Source organism: Grampus griseus (assembly GCF_964374135.1).
Source record: "Grampus griseus genome assembly, chromosome: 14".
Taxonomy (NCBI): Eukaryota; Metazoa; Chordata; class Mammalia; order Artiodactyla; family Delphinidae; genus Grampus; species Grampus griseus.
Window position 1 is genome coordinate 16,686,063 of NC_139008.1, and position 20,355 is coordinate 16,706,417.

Here is a 20,355-nt window from a genome sequence, read left to right on the forward strand (position 1 = left end):
ATTCCTGACCTCTATACATTTTTCTGTTGGGTCAGCCAACATTTTTTTTTTTTTAAATGTAATTTGGCTGAATAGTTTTAGAATGTTGATAAAATTAGGTTTGGAATAGCTTGCACATTTGGTTGATTAATCTCATGCCACTAATTTTAGTCAGGTTAAGAACACTATTATTTCTTGTGTACTAGTATTGTGGACTTGAATAAAAAGATTGTCTTGGTGAGGGGGCTGTAATCTGATAGTTTTCTGAACCATCAGACCTTTTGTCTGATGATCCATGTAATTAAGTTGTCTATTCCTTCCCACTTGGTTTCATATGTATTTGTCATAACATGATGTAAGAACAGGTTTAATCATAGGAAAGAACTTCTATTGCCAGAAAGTTGCAGTGCTCACCCTGGTGAATGAAGTGATTTTTCTGGTAATCATTTGTTGCTGGTCCTGTTAATTGGGTGCATGAATTTAGAATGTTAAAAGGTATATGAAGTTAACTGATTCACTTTGTTATAAAGCAGAAACTAACACACCATTGTAAAGCAATTATACTCCAATAAAGATGTTTAAAAAAAAAAGATATATGAAGTAGCTTCATAGGAGAGTTTACCGATCATGCTTAGGGTTTCCCTGATTTTCTACTGAAATTCCTCTAATGGCAGAGAGAGCCTACACCTGCTTAAGAGAAGGCCCTTGTCCTGGGGCTTTAGGTCATAGCAGCTCTCTGTGAACCTGAAGTTTCTTGATAATCTTGAATTGTATGTTAAACCTGTGTTGTTTAAAAGTCAATATATATTTTTTCTTTCTTCCTCTCTCCCTCTCTTCTTTTGTTCCTCCCTTCCCTCCCTCCCCAATCTTTACAAGCAAATTAACGATCCAGGCACATCCATTATCTTGAGGAGCGCTGTGTAGCCATCATCACATTTTACTGTGGGGGTACCTGGTCCACGTCTCCTGAGCTCTGTGGACAGACATACTTTTATGAGGAGCGTTGAAAAATATCCTGGTGTATCTGTAAAGGAGACTTCTTATGAAGAGAAAAAACTTTAAGGCTTTTGAAAAGACCTCAAAAGAAATATAAGGAAACGTTTTGAGAAAATACCCCTTTACACCTCAAGAGGGAACAGATTGAAAGAGAGCTTTGAGTAGACTGCTTTTATTGGCATACTCAGTAGATAGACCCTTGGTACGTAACACTTGTGTTTTTGATTGTCAGTAACCTTCAAAGCCTTTGATAAATCATTTGTTATTTAAAAAAAGTATGATTTGCAATACCTTCAGGTGTCTGGAGCAACTCACTTGGCTGGCACATGAGTGGGCCCGGCTGATCTCCTAGCTCAGTACAGCCTGGGGGTTCTTTACTGTTCAGGGTTATGACAATCTTCATTACTTTATGAAAGAAAATCCTGCAAAGAAATTCAACTAATAGAACTGGTGATGCAAATGAAATGATCTGAGGAAGTTAAAGTTCTTAGTTAGCAAAAAGGAGTTATGGACAAATTAGAGAACAATGTTAAAAACTTGGTGCCTTGGATCCACCATACTCTAGGTGTGGAAGGAAAGGAAAACAATTCCTCATACTAGGTGGGCCATTGCAAACTGTTGCTGATTATTTAGAGAAAGTTGAAAAGACACTTAATTTGTGGTGTTATTCTATTCACTGGAATGTGTGTAATTTGTAATTCTTTACTGAAAGGGAAAGTCAGGAGCTGGAGGAAACATTGTTGGTGAATTTGGGGGCTCACTTGCAACAGAGTTGCAAGATAACTGGAAGCTGGCCTACAGCTATTGAATGTAAGCATGGAAAAGGGTGACTAGAAGTTACAGAAGTTTGTAACTTCTGGAAGAGATGTGCATGTCAGCAAATGATTACAATGCTGGGGAATAAGTACAGAAAAATAACTTTGTAAGAGGTATAACTGTACTTAAAGAAAAAAAAAAAGCCTGGCCACACTGGGGATGGGAGGGTTGTATCAGGGAAGGCTTCCCAAAGGAGGTGGCAAATGAGTTGGGTTTCAAAGCAGAAGTAGGAAGTCCCTAGGCATAGAATTTGGGACATGAGGTGGTGGGGAAGCAGAAGGGCCATTTTGGACAGATGGAGCCACAGGTATACACAGAAGAGTAAAAAAAACGCAGCGTGTTTAGGTCGGGTCGTGAAGATGAAAGCTTTGAAATGTTGAAGAATAAGGAGTTCTAATAGGCAGTGCAGGTGACGTCTGTGAAGGCAGCTACTCCTGGAAAGGTTTTTATTTAATTATTGAGGGAAGGAGCCATGTGCTTTATTATTACCTAGGAAATTATTCCTCTATATTCTGCATTCTCTTTTTAGAGAAAGACAAATTTAATTTTTATTTTAAAAACTTTTATGGCCACATTGCGAGGCATGTGGGATCTTGGAAACCAGGGGTTAAATGTGTGTCCCCTGCGGTGGAAGCATGGAGTCTTAACCACTGGACCACCAGGGAAGTCCCTAATTTTTATTTTTTATTGAAGTATAGTTGATTTATAATGTTGTGTTAGCTTCAAGTGTACAGCAAAGTGATTCATATATATATATATAATATATGTGTATATATATAGAATATATGTGTATACATTATATATTCTTTTCAGATTCTTTTCCATTATAGGTTTTAATGAGATATTGAATATAGCTCCCTGTGCTCTACAGTAGGTCCTTGTTGTTTATCTATTTTATTTTTTTAAACTATTTATTTATTTATTTGGCTGTTGGGTCTTTGTTGCGGCATGTGGGATCTTCATTGCCGCGTGCGGGATCTTTAGTTGTGGTATGCAAGCTCTTAGTTGTGGCATGAGGGATCTAGTTCCCCAACCAGGGATGGAACCTGGGCCCCCTGCATTGGGAGTGTGGAGTCCTATCCACTGCACCACCAGGGAAGTCCCTATTTATTCAATTTAAATATCTTATTTTGAGTTATTTTAGACTTGCAGAAGAGTTGCAAAAATAGTACAGGGAGTTCCTGTATACTCTTCTCCCATAGGGATTTATTAAAGACAAAAACAAAAACAAAACCACAGTAGCCAAGTCTTCCAGTAATTTAGCTCAGTTTCTGCACCTTCTTCCTTCCAGTACTGCTTGGCTGTTAAAGTAGGTACTGATGTGATCACAAGGTCTTCTCTGCCATTTTTTGATTTTTGCTTATTTTTCCTGATTGTAAAAAGTGTTTTGAACTCTGTAGACTATTTGATAGTATAAAATAGACAAGAAATTACCCCCATCTGATTCAACCTCTAATAACGTTTTTGTTTCCTTCCAGTCTTTTTTTCTATTTACTTTTTAAATACGGTTGAGATCACACTATAAATGTACTTTTTTCTTCTGCCTTTTCCACTTAACATAGTATAAGTAGTTTTCCAAATCATTAAATACTTCATAAATATTTACAGTGGCTCTATAATATCACATTGCATGGATTCTTTGGCAGTTAGATTGTTCCATTTTTTGCCATTGTAAATAATATGTGATTAATGTTTTTGCAAAAAGCTTTTTCTGTATTTCAGAAAATTGCCTTAGGCTAGATTCCCAGAAGGGCCCAAGGGGGTATGAAGTTTTTTTTTTTTTTAATAAATCTTTTATTTTAAAATAGTTTTAGATTTAGTATAAACATTTTTAAGGTATGTTGTAAGCTATTTTCCAGAAAGGTTACGCCAGTTTATTCCTCCACTAGGTATGGATAAATACTCATCAGCATTGGGTAGTCTTAAGAAAATTGTTGCAAAATTAGTAGATTAAAAAAATGGCTTTTCATTATTCCTTAATATCTTTTTTTGTAGGAAAAGTTTTTACCAAGTTAGATTTTATTTTTGTTTGTTTATAGGAGACAGATCCCTTATGGTTACTTTAGTTACTATTTAAGTATCCTTTACGCTTACTGTAATATATTAGAAATGGTGCCTTTAACTTTTTCTTTCCATAGTCTTAAGTTGATTTTTATTGTTTCTTCAAATACACATAACAGAAAGTTGACCACTTTAAAGTGTACAATTTAGTGACATTAAAGTACATTCACCCTGTTATGCAACTACTCCTACTCTTCAGTTCTAGAGTGATTCATCACTCCAGAGGAAACCCAGTACCCAGGAGCAGTCACTCCCCATTTCTGCCTCTTCCTAGCACCTGACAGCCACAAATCTGCTTTCTGTCTCTATAGGTATGCTTATTCTGGATGTTTCATATAAATGGGATCATATAGTACATGACATCTCAATATCCTTTAAAGCAGAAAAAAAGATGAATTAGATTAAATAAAATTTGAATTGAGTCTATGTATTAATATTAAAGTTTGAAAATTGACAGTCCATCTATGGCAATAGTCTTTTTCTTTTCTTTTAAAGATATTTTTTTTGGATGTGGACCATTTTTAAAGTCTTTATTGAATTCGTTACAGTATTGCTTCTATTTTATGTTTTTTGGTGTTTTTTTTTTTTTTGGCTGCGAGGCATGTGGGTTCTTAGCTCCCCGACCAGGGATCGAACCCGAACCTTGCATCGGAAGGCGAAGTCTTAACCACTGGACCTCCAGGGAAGTCCCCGCAACAGTCTTGAATTCAGCATATTTAGTTGGTCAAGATGTCCCATTCCTAGTTTATGGTTGTTGTTGGTGAACAGAGGGCTACAGGCCTTGGAGGAGGAGGGAACCTGAAATAGGGACAAAGATTGGAAGAATATGGGCTTGGAGAGTGAAAGCCAGTGAAATGACAGCACATTCCATGGCTGGGACTATATAGGAAACTCGTCTAGAAGTTAACCTCTACAGCAGCATGATTTGGAGAACTTTAGGTAAGGTGCTTCCCTCTGTGTCATCAAAAAATAACAACAATAGCAACAAAATAGCCAGCCTAAAAATGAATGAATACATTTGTGACAGTATCTAATGTATAATACCTCAGGAAATGTACGAATTTTTGCTTAGGAGTAAGAGTGGTGTTGGGGACAACAAGGACAACCAGAGAGGGTCCGGGGTGTCTTTTTCGTGTTTGACATCTTCATTGGAAGTCCTTGGTAGTGGGGGAAGTTTTGTGTGTTTGTGTGGTTTTTCATTTTTCAGGTCGTTTTTCCAAAGGCCTTCAGAGTTTGATCAGGCACCCACTGAAATGGAATGCTTGGTGTAGATGGAGGATTTTATTTATGGAACAAAGTATAGCTTCCATGGTAAATTCTGTGGGCAAGTCAATGTCTTGTTTTCATTAGTCAGTGTGTTATTTCCCCAGAGCCGGATACCCATGAGAGTGGGGTGGGGTCATTGTGAATCAGCAAAGCCAGTGATCAGAACTTGGATTAGAGATACCTCAGTCTCCAAGTAGGCAGTGGCCTAACTCATTTTATTTCAACATTGCTTATGATTAAGCAGTTAAGGACGGATTTTTGCAGCAAGTTTTCAAGTAAGGAATGCATTCAGTGTTTAGCAATTTTAATACATTCCTAGGTATCTGAAAAATAGTATAACCTCATGTTTAAGAGCATGGGTTTGGGGCCTGGGTTTGAATCCTGGCTCTGCCACTTAACCAGGTATGTGACCTGGGACAAGTTACTTCATCTCTCTGGGCCTCATTTCCCTCATCTGTGCAATGGGATTGTTACGAGGATTAAAGGAGTTGATGTCAGGTCCTTAGGACAGTGCCTGGTATGTACTGAGTGCTAAGTAAATGTTAGTTTTTTAAGTTATCACCATTGAGTAACTATAGCTTCACTTAGTATAAGAGAAAGAGTTAAAATAATTCCTGTAACAAGTGTTTATTAAGTGCCTGCTGTGTGCTAGTTAGACCCTGGGAACAGAGATGACTAGGAAGTGGTCTCTGCCTATGCACTCCAGGCTACTGGAGAGACCCACACATTAGCAGGAAATTTCTTTTTTCTCTAGTTGTTTTCTCTGTTTTCTTTTTTAAACAAGTGAACATTGTACAAAATTTAAATGATACAGTAGAGTGTACAGAGAAAAGTCAGCCTCTTTCCCTTCTCCTGTCCCCAGAACCCCATTTTCTTCTCTAGAGGCAACCACCGTTACCAGTTTAAAGAAAAGCGTGTGTATTTTCATATTCCCTACTCTGCCTCTACTAATGGGTAGCATACTGTACATACTGGTACACTGTTTCGTGCCTTTTAAAAAATTTTAATGTATTGGATGTAGTTCCACATACCTATGTGTATAGAGCGTTCTCACTATTGCATAGTATTCCATGATAGGGATGTACCTTATTTAACCAGTCTTGCTTTGATGGAAAATTAGGTTGTTCCCAATCTTTTGTTTTACAAACAGTGTTGACTTGAAGGTCCTTTGACACATAAACTTTTGGAGGAAAAAAAAAAATTGCTGTAAGTATATTCGCTGGGTGAAGTTGTCTATGCATTTAAAATTTGTAGATAACCGCTAAATCGTCTTCCATTGTGGTGGCACTGGTTTATGATCTCGCCAGTGTTGTGTGAAAGAGGTCATTTCAGTTCACCGTGTTCAGTGTAATGTTAGGAAGCCCACAAAGAATGGCCGGCCCTGCCGGGGGAACTTCAGTAGGCTTCACAGAGGTGGTGCCATTTTCAAGGAGTCTTAATGCATAGGTAGGAGTTTTCTGGGTAGAGAAGTGCATCCTAGGTAGCAGGAATGGCATCTGTGAAGACATGGAGCTGTTATGTGGAGAAGCTGGGTCTGGCTGGGGCACAGGGTGGTTGAGGAAACTGGAAGAGGGAGCATGGGGATGGTGACGTCCAAGGGGCAGGTCAGGGCCAGGTGATGGGGTGACTTGATCACCCCTGATGGTCAGGTGGCAAAGCCCCTGGGTGGTGGTGAGAGGCTTGCAGTTGAAAGATACTTGAGGGAGAATTTGCAAACCAGTCTTTTATAAACCATTTATTACCTGAAGAAAACTTGCCAGACTTGGTAGAACCTGGATCGAAGCTGGAAGGGCTTTTTTTTTTTTTTTTTTTTGGAAGGGCTTTAATTCTGAGGAATTTTAATGTGGTACTTTCTTGGAGGTATCCCAAATGCTGGATAGGCGTTTGGGTTCTCCTCCTTCAGCCCCATTAATTAAGCAGTCTCTGATGGAGTCTATTTTATGTATTGGGATTCTATGTAATATGTTTTTCTTAAAAAAAAGACCAGACAGCTTTTGCTGCTGGAATCATGAATCTAATTCCAACCCATGTTGTCCCAAACACAAATAGAAGCCTGGAAGACAATGGTGCTGTTCTTTTATTCTTTGTGTGCGGCACTGGTAGGTTGATCACTATAAAAATGAAAGTGAAGACGGTGGCATTCTTGGAATTTTTTTGAGCATTTAGTTGACTTATGTGGGATTTTTGTTTATTTGGTTTCTTCCTTTTTTTAAAGCTTACTGACTCATCAGTGAAATATATAGTGAAAGAGTTCTGCTCATTTATAGTTAAAGGTGCCAAGGGGTTTTTGTGTGTTATGTCATTTACTTCTCACAGCTACCTGGTGGGGAGCTGTTGTAAATCCACTTCGCAGGTGAAGAACTGAGGCTCAGAGACGTTAAGTACTTTGTGCCAGGTCATGCACAAAGTGGTAAAGTTAGAGGTCAGATACAGACCTGAGGCTGACTCCAGAGTCCACACCCCTCACAGTTACGCTGTGACAATTCATTTTAAGGCATTCCCAGGATAGGGAGTACCCAGCCAGCTGTATGGTGGAAGGGCACGTTCAGGTGGAATGGTGTGGAATTTCTAGTCCTTGGCTTTGGGCTGTTGCCCAGAGTGAAGGAGCAGAGCTGGGAGGTGGGAATCAAAAGCAGCACTTTATCTTTACCTCTGTTTCTACTCCTTTCCCCCATGTCCTAGCAGGGTCGGTTGGGAACTGTAGGAAGGGTGGTTACATGCTCCCGTCTCAAGCTAATTATGCTTGTTGTGTGGGGTTTGGAGGCTGATAGAAGGCTGCTTCTTGAGTCATCCCTTCATTATCCAGGGATGTGAGCAAGGCCAGGATTCCTGGCAGGATCAGACAGTTGGACAGGAGCTAAGTATCCATTTCCTTTCTCCTGTGTACCTCCCACCTCCACTTCCCCCACTCCTAAAAAAACATCCCCAGAACTGCCATTGTTCTGTCTTCTAACCCAGTGAATCTTCAGTGGGGTGGAGGAAGAGAAACATGAATAGTTTCAATATTACGATAGCTTTCCATATTGTAAAAGTTACAGCTTTTTAAAAATCACAGTTGTGATTACCAAGCATACTATTGAAAGTAAAACTTAAGAAAATTGCATCGACTAATAGTGCTGTGCAGAACCCAGCACCCAGGATAGTCCCTGGTGGAGAGAGTTGCTCTCACCAGAGCATGTGGTGTCTTCTTTCTTGGTGACTAGTAGTCATCTATGGTGATGGGAGGAGCATTTAGAACTCCCCAGTCAGGAAGAGTCACCTCCTACTGAACGCAGATCTCTGCTTGTGTAGCAGCATCACACTTCCTGCAGAATGTAGCACCGTCAAAGGTCCTTCAGCAGCTGCTCCCGTGGGCATCATTGTTTACGTTGTGTGGGATACATAAGCACCCTTTGGCAGTCGGCAGTGATACTCGGAGAGCCTTAGAGTAATGTGACTGATCATAAATTAAGAATTACAGCATTAAGGTGGTGCTGGGTGTATTGAGAGGGACAAGCTGATGACAACTTAGGAGACTTTGCCTTTATAAAAGCAAATCCAAACATGAGGGTGGGCTAAGAGAAACCTGTAGTGAGAGAGGAACTACTGTATTAGCCAACATTTACATAGTGCTTTATAATCAACATGCAGTACACACACCTGATTGCATTTAGTACCAAGGATGCTCCAAGAGCTGGCAGGATTGGCCCAAATTTATGCAGGCTGTATTCTGGAGCTGGGGCCGGCTCTCACTTGGTATTTTCTCTGCCTGCCAGGCTGTGGCTGAGGACCTCTCAGTGGTAGCATTGGTTCCCATGCAGCCTGTTAGTTCTGTCATTGCTCGTGTAAAAAGCACCTTCTCTGTGTCCCCTCATTCCTGCTTTGGTGCACATTCAGGGGATTGTCGTCTGTACCCCAAGTGGGAGCAGTACTGGAGCACAGTCTTCTGGGCCCTGTCTCCCTCTTCGCATTTCTTTCTTCCCACAAGAGTGATTGATCTCTTGATGGTTGCACTGGGGGGAGCCCAGCACCAAGGCCCGTATCTACTAGGTGCAAGGTCACTGACTGCATCAGAACACTGCCCAGCTTTGTGCCTGTGCCCTCTCACTTGCTTCCTCTCAGGAGAACCTTGTCTTCCTCTGTGTCCGCCTTCCCCTCGTGGCTAGGCATGGGCGGGCCAGGGCAGTTTAGAACGAGAAAGGGGTTGCAGCTTTACCCGTCCTGAGGAGGACATTAGACTTTGACCTGTACTTGATCTCTTGAGACTGTATATCAATGGATAGAACCAGGGAGGGTGAGAGAAGGGAAATGATTATGCTCCCCCAGATTCCAACAGTCTGTAATATAGTCTGGAGATTTTTGCCAAAATTACAAACATGTTATTTTAACTTATTTAAAAGGCCATTCTGGGAGTAATTCAGGAGGAAGGTGGTATGGGTTTACAAGAGACTTGCTCTTAAATGGTGCAGGTGGTAACAGCAGTGAAATGAAATTATTTACATTTGAGCTGTAGTGTTAATTGTGATTCAGATTTGCAGTATTTTTTTTTTAATTTATTTATTTTTGGCTGTGTTGGGTCTTTGTTGCTGCACGCGGGCTTTCTTTAGTTGCAGCGAGTGGGGGCTACTCTTCCTTGAGGTGCGCGGGCTTCTCATTGCGGTGGCTTCTCTTGCTGCAGAGCACGGGTTCTAGGAGCATGGGCTTCGGTAGTTGCAGCACGCTGGCTCAGTAGTTGTGGCCCGCAGGCTCTAGAGCGCAGGCTCAGTAGTTGTGGCACACAGGCTAAGTTGCTCCGCGGCATGTGGGATCTTCCCAGACCAGGGCTTGAACCCTTGTCCCCTGCATTGACAGGCAGATTCTTAACCACTGCACCACCAGGGAAGCCCTGCAGTGTGTTTTTATGGTGGTCCATCAACCTTGCACCCATTCATTTCCTGATTTCATCAAATGCAGGGTAATGCCAGCTCATTCATCGTTCCCACAGCCCTTGGAGCAGAACTTCTCTGGGCTTCTTTAAGGGGTAGAGGAGCCGTCGCTGGGAAAGGACTCTGGTGGCCCTGCCCAGTGACTTGACCAATAGCTGGCTGACTTTGGGCAAGATACTCTGAGCTTCATTTTCCTCATCTGTAAAATGAGGTTGGACTTGCTGTTCTCTGGGGTTTGTTTATTTCTCTCTTAAGATTCTGTGGTCCTCTTTTAGGAATTCTTGGTAGCATGCCTTGTGTTAAATGTGCTCACTAAGTATCTTTTGAGTTTAATTGACTAGGCATGCTGGTATAAACATTCATCCTCCTGGGATATGTACCTGGGAAAGAGAAGCAGATGGGATTGTGAAGAGAGCCTGTTCTTGGCTGTATTACACATTTATTTTAGGCAGTTTCTTGCAGAATAACTATTTTTATCATTTGCTTCTTTGGCTGTCTAATTAAAGCCTTCGGACTAGAATATAAATAAGTAAGTGTATAAGCTGTACGTATTTTAGCTCTTAGTGGGATGTGGTTCTTGTCCAACCAGCAGATGCAAAATTTTTAATGTCTAGGCTATGTATTATCCTTTTTCAGAAACAGTGTGAGATAATAAATCTGGCATCTGAGAGAGTAACATAATCCTTTCCTTCTTATTGTACTCTTTTGTCACTTTTTCTTTCCTCTTTGACCAGCTAGCTTGGAGCAGTGAGGAGCAAGGTGGAGAGTACCAATCCAACAGATGAGATTTTTTAGTTGGAAAAATTCCAATTGGACAAATCTTGCAAAGAAGTAGTAGTACCAAGAACACTCTTACACTTTTAGCCCAAACTCACCTATTGTTAACATTTTGCCATGATTGCTTTCATTATTTGCACTTCCTCTCTATGTATATTTATGCACATACATACATATACACACACACGATATTTTCTGAATCATTTGAGAGTAAGTTGCCTACATCATGGTCCATTGCCCCTAGATAGTATATTTCCTAATAGGGATATTCTCTTACATAACCATAGTGCAGTTGTCAACTTTAATTAATTTAACATTGATTCAGTACTTTTATCTGATCTACCATCTGTATTCCAGTTTTGTCAGTTGGCCCAGTATGTCCTTTATAGCATTTTTTCCCTCCAGTACAGGATCTAGTCTAGAATCAGGAATGACAGTTATTTGTCATGACTCTGTAGTTTTCTTTAGATTTGCTGGAAAATTTTGAAACCAGGGCACCTGTCCATTCGTAGCTAATTGGTGCCTCTTGTTATTATAGCTTGTCTAGTAGTGGGTGGATTGGTTTTTCCCAGCATAAAACACACTGTCCTCTGTGTACAAGATGTTTCCTCTAATTGGTCCCCATAGGGACCGAATATACTGCTTTGGCTTTCTCACTACCATAGTGGGACCCATTGGGCTTTCTGGCCCAGATGACTGGCAGTCATCCTGCTCCTGACTCCTGGTCCTCAGCAGTAAACAGATCCTTTTGTTCATGGAAGGGACGGAGAATCTGACTGGGCACTTTCTGCAAACCCAAGAAATACTGGGGGTGGGAGGGGCGGGAATGTCTTGTAGTTGATCACCTTTATAGTAGTTTTAGACTAAAGCAGATAGGTGCCTTTTAATGATTAGAGTTATGTTTAGATACAGCCACAGTATATGTTTTAATCAAATATTAAGTATCTGCATGATGATATCATTCAAAGTTACGTCTGTAGTTATTCTCAAAGGGCAAATATTGTTCAGATTTAAGCTGTAGGTGAGACAACCAGGAGCCTTTCGAGGCACACGTATAACTTTAGTAGTTAGTTCCAGTCATGTGTTCGTAGAGTTGTGGTAAGTGCATCTGCCCCGGCCTTGCTTTCCTGGAACATGGTGTGGCTCTCCATGTCTTTCCTTCAGTAGAAAATATATATATATATTTTTTTGCGGTACGCGGGCCTCTCGCTGTTGTGGCCTCTCCCGTTGCGGAGCACAGGCTCCGGACGCACAGGCTCAGCGGCCATGGCTCACGGGCCCAGCCCCTTCGCGGCATGTGGGATCTTCCCGGACCGGGGCACGAACCCATGTCCCCTGCATCGGCAGGCAGACTCTCAACCACTGCGCCACCAGGGAAGCCCAGTAGAAAATATTTTTTTTCCTTGCATCTTTTGTATATAACTTTTATATTTTTTAATTTTAAATTAAAAAAAATTACTTTATTTATTTTTATTTTTGGCTGTGTTGTGTCTTTGTTGCTGCACGCGGGCTTTCTCTAACTGAGGCAAGCAGGGGCTACTCTTTGTTGCGGTGCGCGGGCTTCTCATTGCGGTGGCTTCTCTTGTTGCGGAGCATGGGCTGTAGGAGTTCAGGCTTCAGTAGTTGCAGCACTCTGGCTCAGTAGTGGTGGCTCTCAGGCTCTAGAGCGCAGGCTCAGTAGTTGCGGCGCACGGACTTAGTTGCTCTGCGGCACGTGGGATCTTCCCGGACCAGGGCTCGAACCCGTGTCCTCTGCATTGGCAGGTGGATTCTTTTTTTTTTTTAACATCTTTATTGGAGTATAATTGCTTTACAATGGTGTGTTAGTGTCTGCTGTATAACAAAGTGAATCAGCTATACATATACATATATCCCCATATCTCCTCCCTCTTGCGTCTCCTTCCCACCCTCCCTATCCCACCCCTCTAGGTGGACACAAAGCACCGAGCTGATCTCCCTGTGCTATGCGGTTGCTTCCCACAACTATCTGTTTTACATTTGGTAGTGTATATATATCCATGCCACTCTCTTACTTCGTCCCAGCTTAACCTTCCTGGCAGCCGGATTCTTAACCACTGCGCCACCAGGGAAGCCCGGTATATAACTTTTAGAGTTAATTACTTCACTGTGTATCTGTACCCTTTGTCTCCCCTCTGTCTTTGGTGGAAGCATTCAACACCCCCAGGGTGACTGCACTTCTGAGTGTCAGACTTTGAAGATTCAACTGGTTTTACCAATTTGCTTTCAGAGAAATAAAGTGAGAGTTCTACTTCATCATGGTGTGTTTAGTTTGTTTTTTAAAAGGACAGTATCTGCAGGTTGAGACACAAAGAGCAGTGATGGGAAAGGTGGGAAGAAGACTTGTTCTGCGTATTCTTCTCCTGCCTGGGGCTTCCTTGGTGCGCTTCTTAGCATTTTGAGCTGACTGCAGGAGGGGATGGATAGATGTCACATTGATTCCCATTGTGTGTTATTTTAAGCTTAGTATTTCATCTCTACTTATATGCAGGCCTAAAGGCCAAAGAGATTTTTTTCCCTTGTCTGTTTTCTTTGCAGTGGTGAAGGGTATAGGGAAGAATGAGAGTGTTCTTTTGAGAGTTTAGGCATCCATGGTAATCCTCTTAGCTCCCAGAGTTTATGTGAGATTGAATTTCTTTGCTAATGGTGTCTGTTGTAACACACCAGGTATGTTTTGCATACTTTTTATTTTTAACCTTGGTCAGCAGTTAGTATAGAATCACTTTTCTCAGAAACGTTCTTTATGTATAAGTAAATAGAGTAGTAAAACTGTTCTAGATATGCCACAGGAGTATTTGAGTTGGAACTCCGCTATGCTCGCCGTCATTTTTTTAGGTTTACTATCAAGGAAGCATGAACCTGAATACAGAAGGCTCATGTGATTCACCTCCTTGAAGGATAGACAAAACGTGACTCCTGGCAAAAAGCTTGATAAAAACCTTCTTTAAAAAAATAGTCATTTTGGGCTTCCCAGGTGGCACAGTGGTTGAGAGTCCGCCTGCCGATGCAGGGGACACGGGTTCGTGCCCCAGTCCGGGAAGATCCCACATGCCACGGAGCGGCTGGGCCCGTGAGCCATGGCCGCTGGGCCTGCGCTTCCGGAGCCTGTGCTCCACAACAAGAGAGGCCACAGCAGTGAGAGACCCGCGTACCACAAAAAAAAAAAAAAGTCATTTTTTCCCCAGTATCTATTTTATAAAAAGTTTATGTGTTAGAGAGGGGTGTTATAGAGGCAATTAGGTAAAACATTACAGATTTAATCAGGATTTGAGAAAACTGTCATCTAGGTGTCTTAACAAACAAAGCACCATATTACCCATCATCAGTCTCAGTGTTTTTAAGATAAATTATTAGCAGTCTCCTGGTTTTCAAAACGTATTCATTGAGTGCTTGTGAGCAAAGGTCATTCTGATCAGAGCTCTTGTGTGTGTGTGGCACGCGGGCCTCTCACTGTTGTGGCCTCTCCCATTGCGAAGCACAGGTTCTGGACGCGCAGGCTCAGCAGCCATGGCTCACGGGCTCAGCCGCTCCGCGGCATGTGGGATCCTCCCAGACTGGGGCACGAACCCGCGTCCCCTGCATCGGCAGGCGGACTCTCAACCACTGCGCCACCAGGGAAGCCCTGATCAGAGCTCTTAAAGGGGGAAATTTAAACAGAGTCATATGTATCTTGAATTTGGAGGGAATTACCATTATTCCTGAGAAAATAAAACTGATACTAACAGTCTACTTGTTCCTTTTACTCTCCTGAATTTGGTCTGTAAAATATTTGAGTACCAGTCCATACTGGACGTTACAGGAAGTACAAACATATTAGGCAGAATCTCTTTCCAGACAGTTCATGTTCTGGTTAGAGAGGCCTAATATCTATGAATTATTAATAGTTACAGATACGACTTTCAACTCTTACTTTATTCCTGGCATTAGGTTTACTACATGCCTTACATAGATTATTTTATGTAATCCTCAGAACAACCCCGTGTGTTAGTTTCTCTTATCCCCAGTTTTGCACAAGAGGAGAAAGAGTAATAGGTTACATAACTAGGCCAAGGTGCATTCTGATTCGAACCCAAGGAACCTGACACCAGAGCCTGTGCTCTTTCATTGTGCCATTCCGAAATGAGCAGAGAACAGTGCCATGGGCAAAATTCTGTGATACCGATTACAAGAAAAGACAAAAGATGAAAACAAGGAGGGGATCTGCACTGTAAACTTCGTAAGAAATTTCATGAAGGTTGAACTATGAATTGCAGACCCAGGAGCAAATGCAGGATGGGAATAGACATTTGTTCTGAGACCATGAGTATTCAGAGTGGAGTGATGGCTTCCTGTGGTGAGTAATGGTGAATCAGGCATGCTTTCCTTCTTTCTTCTTAGTAAACTCTGCATTCTTCAAATCCCAATGTATATTATCATCTCTGTGAAGCTTTCTTGTCTCCCTCAGACAGAGTTAGTTCTGTTTAGGCTCCTAAAGCCATTTATATGTATGTCATTACTATAGGATGTAGACCATCACATTCTACGTTTTTATTCATAGGTTCTACCCTTCTTCCCCGCCCCCCCCCACCCCCCATGCCATCTCCAGTTCTTTGAAGTCAAGGACAGTCTTACTCATCCTGGTATCTCAAGGACCTAATGCAGTATCAGTTACTTAGTGAATATTGAGTTTATTTGTTGAGTGGATAGCTGAGTGTCTCAGTTGGACCAGATTCAAAGCCTCTTTAAAGCTAGGTTTAGAATAATTGGGGCAGAAAATGGATATTTAGGAGTATTTATCTGGTAGTGAAGTACAGATTGGATTGGAATTGGGAAAGCTGACATCAGGACGACTAGGTAAAAGAAGTTACAGCAATCTAGGCAGGGGGTGATTAGGGCCTGGTAGAAGTGGTATTGAGGGAAAAGTCAAAGAAGATTTCAAATTATGTGGCCCTTGCCCTTCTTGCCAATTTTTCTTATAATTTATTAGGTGATTGTGAGTCTTGGTTGACTTAGTAGTTCCTTAATAAATGAGTCAGTCGTACAGCATAGTCTCTGAACTGCTGGACCATGAGCAGTGCAATAAAAATGCAGATAAAGTCAAGGCAGGCATAGTTGAAAGCTCCACTTGGCAGATTTTAACTCTTTTTGGAACACAAAAGAGTTTTTAGGTATATACATAGGTCTCCGAGAGTGTATGTATTCTGAGCCACTTTTAATTCATCATCCTAAGGATTTTAATTTGCTGTTGAGGTGAGCCCAGGGGAAGCATAGACTTATGGGATTATAATACTTTCTGTTGTCACCCTTGGAGCTTTGAAGACAAATCGGTGATGATTCCTAGGAATCCAGGAGTCTCATGCTCAGACTTCACCTGTAGGCCTCCCAACTGCTCTTAATAATTGTGCTAATAGAGGAAAAACACAATTTCTGAAATCAGAGTCTGCAAATACCAACCTGAATGTTAAAAATAAGTATAACATTAAGTTTCAAAAATTGTGTATATGTACTTACAGAAAAGTGCACAGTCATCCTGGTGTAACTTTCAGATCAAGAAAACATAATATTACTAGCATCCCAGAATCCCTCCTCTGCAGAGGTTAATAACCACTATTCTGATTATAACACCATGGATTTGTTTTGCTTGTTTTTAAAAATTAATATGAGATGAATAATGAAGGATGTGTTTTGGCCTCTTTAATTCAACATTGTGAAATTCATCCATGTTGTTGTATGAAGCAATATTCATTCATTCTTTTTGTTTTTAAAATTTATTTATTTTTGGCTGTGTTGGGTCTTCGTTGCTGCGTGCGGGGTTTCTCTAGTTGGTGGCGAGCGGGGTCTACTCTTTGTTGTGGTGCTCAGGCTTCTCACTGCTGTGGCTTCTCTTGTTGCAGAGCGCGGGCTCTAGGCGCACGGGCTTCAGTAATCACGGCACGTGGGCTCAGTGGTTGTGGCGCACGGCCTTAGTTGCTTCGCAGCATGTGGGATCGTCCCGGACCAGGACTCGAACCCGTGTCCCCTACATTGGCAGGCGGATTCTTAACCACTGCGCTACTTACGGAAGTACCTATTCATTCATTCTTGTTGTCTTATAATATCTTCCTGGTGAATAAGCTACAACTTATTTGTCCATTCCACTGGTGATGTACATTTGGGTTCTTTAGACTTTTTGGATATTATGGATAATGGTGCTGTGAATATCTGTGTACGTTTTGTGGGGTATCCAAATTTCTGTTGGATATATTGTCAAGGAGTAGAATTACAGGATCATAAAGTATGCATATGTTCATTTTCCAAAATGGTTACACCAGTTTATAGACCCACCAGCAGCAGTGTGTGCATGTCCCAGTTGCTCAGCATACTCACCAATACTTGTTACTGTCTTTTAAATTTTAGCCATTCTGGGAAAAAAAAAAAATTTAGCCATTCTGGTAGATTTGTAGCACTGTCTTGTTTTTAATTTACATTTCTGTGATGACTGATGAGGTTGAGCACTTGTTTTATGTATCGGCTTTTTGGATATCCTCTTTAATAACTATTTGCCTGTTGAAAAAATTGAGTCATTTATCTTTTCCTTATTGATCTGTAGAAGTTATTTTATACTCTGATAGGAGTTCTCTGTTATCCATATTGGTGATATCTTTTCCCATTTCATGGCTTTCTTTTACACTCTCTTCATTGTGCCATCTGATGAATATTCCGATTTATCAATCTTTTCCTTTATGTTTAGTGTTTCTAAGAATTTTTTCCCTACCCCGGGGTCATGAGGATGATCTGTATTATCTTCTAGAAGTTTTATTGTTTTACTGCTTACATTTTATGTCTGTCACGTAACTGAAATTTTTTGTGTGTGTGAATGTGCCTCGCTTGGTTTTAAGCTAACCTTGTCTTTTAGTTCTGCAAGATCTGGGTCTTAAATCCCAAGTCCAAGATGGGAAGCAGTCAGGTGTCTCTGAATCCTGAATGTTGTTCATCAGTTAATCAGAGCATTGCTTGAATAGCCTTTGGGAATTGAATTGAAACCTCTCTTCCTACCACACCATGACACTTTTTTTTTAAAATGTCTTTGTCCTTTTATAACTTGAAAGTGCAGTCTGTATGGAATATTCCCATGTATTGATACTTACTTGCCACTAATTTTTTTTATAAATTTATTTTTTATTTTTGATCTTCTTTGCTGTGCGTGGGCTTTCCCTAGCTGCGGCGAGTGGGGGCTACTCTTTGTTGGGGTGCACGGGCTTCTCATTGCAGTGGCTTCTCTTGTTGTGGAGCATGGGCTCTAGGCACGCGGGCTTCAGTAGGCCACTAATTTCTTAACCCACTGCCGTCTGGATTCTGGCTTCACCACCTGCTTAAAACAGCTAGCAAAGGGTCCAGTGGCCTTCTTGCCAAATGGGGCTAATTCTCCAATATCCTTCAACCATTTGCAGGTCTTGAACATATCCTTTATGTCTTTTATTTTTATTTTTATTTTTTGTGGTACGCGGGCCTCTCACTGCCGTGGCCTCTCCCGTTGCAGAGCACAGGCTCCGGACGCGCAGGCTCAGTGGCCATAGCTCACGGGCCCAGCCGCTCCGTGGCATGTGGGATCTTCCCTGACCGGGGCACGAACCCGTGTCCCCTGTCCCCTGCATCGGCAGGCGGACTCTCAACCACTGCTCCACCAGGGAAGCCCTCCTTTATGTCCTTATAGCTCTGTTCTGATTGTATGATCCTGGAAAAGTCTCACCCTTCTTTTCTTCTCCTCAAGATAGTTTTGTTTTGAAATCCAGTTAGAAAAAAGCGCCACTGGATAATGTTTGGGACAAAGCCCTTAAGCCTGAAGGCATGAATCTCCAGTTTCAAAGTAGGCCTGACCACTTTTGTTGTTTTGCTTTGGTCTGTTTTCATTTGGTATCTGAGACCAAATAAAAATGATAACAGCCATAACTGTGAATTAGATAACCTCGTGGAGTTTACGTATCAGTTTTACATGGAGCATTTCATTTGATCCTCTTAACACCCCATGGGGTAGGTATTCCTGTTGCAGTTATCGAAATGATTGAAAATGCAAACAGCATGTTATTTTTTCTTGCTGAGAAACACCTGGTGTGCCACTGGATTATTAGGTTTTAGAGTTTCCTTTTTCGTATAACCATCATTTACAAAATCAGGTGAGACTATCATCCTGTGATTTTTGTGGATACTTTTGTCTTTCCACTTTCTTTGGGAATGTTAGCTAGGGTTGGAGCTGGGAGGGGTGAGGTTGATGGGACTGGGAATGGAGATAGGGTTGGATTCTCTGGGGAGTCAGAGACTTGCTTTCAGCAGGCTTTGATGTATGGCCTGTAATTGTCAAGTTCACAAACTTCTGCCTCAAGAACCCATATGAAATAAACCTTGACAGTTGATTGCTTGAATGTGATAAGCTCAGGTTTTTTCCAGGATCTACTCTAAAATGATTCATTGCAAGAATAAGTTGTGGAGAGACTTACTTCCCTGGCGGTCCAGTGATTAAGACTCCACGCTTCCACTGCAGGGGACCCCGGTTCAATCCCTGGTCAGGGAACTATGTATCCCACATGCTGCGCGTCACGGCCAAAAAAAAAAAAAGAATAAGTTATGTAGCAGGTGTGACTTGAAGATGTATCATTAGTGTTCAGGAACCTATTTTAGCTCCAGAAAAACTATAGATTTATTTTGACTAAATAGCTGATTTTGGTTCGAGAAATATGTCTTGATTTATGTTTATTTCTTTGCCAATAAGTTACTTTAACATAGGAGATTTTCCTTTGATTCTTTTAAATCTTCCCTCAAACATTTTTAAAAATTGTTTTTTCAAATGAAATGGTACACCAAGTTGATTAATGAAGCAGACCGAAGCATTTTTTTATTTATACAAATTCATTTTGAATTATGAATTTATAACACTTAGCAAATCTGTCACTGAGAACAGTGAGGCTGTTTTTTTTTTTTTTTTTTTTTTTTTTCCAGTGAGGCTGTTTTGATCAACACAAAAACTTGAAACAGGTTAAAGAGGATTGCAGTCCTATTTTTGTTCCACATTCCGGTTATTTCTGCATTAAAAAGCTTAACTTGCAATCCAAGGGTATTTTTTAGTTGAACTGATATATTGGTTTGAAAAAAGAGCAGAGGGCTAATATTTATCATAAAATTCAGACCAGAAAGTCCCTCATGACTTCCCTGGTGGTGCAGTGGTTAAGAATCCGCCTGTCAATGCAGGGGACATGGGTTCGAGCCCTGGTCCGAGAAGATCCCACATGCCGCAGAGTAACTAAGCCCGTGCACCACAACTACTGAGCCTGCGCTCCAGAGCCTGTGAGCCACAACTGCTGAGCCCACGTGCCACAACTACTGAAGCCCATGCACCACGTGCCACACCTACTGAAGCCTGTGCTCCACAACAAGAGAAGCCACTGCAATGAGAGGGCCGCGCATTGCAACGAAGAGTAGCCCCGCTCGCCTCAACTAGAGAAAGCCCACGTGCAGCAACAAAGCCCCAATGCAGCCAAAATTAATTAATTAATTAATTAAAAAAAAAAAGAGTAGACCCCGCTCA

At 41.4% G+C, this 20,355-nt stretch overlaps 1 protein-coding gene across 2 annotated transcripts in view; it reads left to right on the top strand.

Moving 5' to 3' along the window:
* The window catches only part of XPO6 (exportin 6), a 106,111-nt gene that overhangs the window by 11,956 nt on the left and 73,800 nt on the right, over positions 1 to 20,355 (top strand). The window lies entirely within an intron of this gene.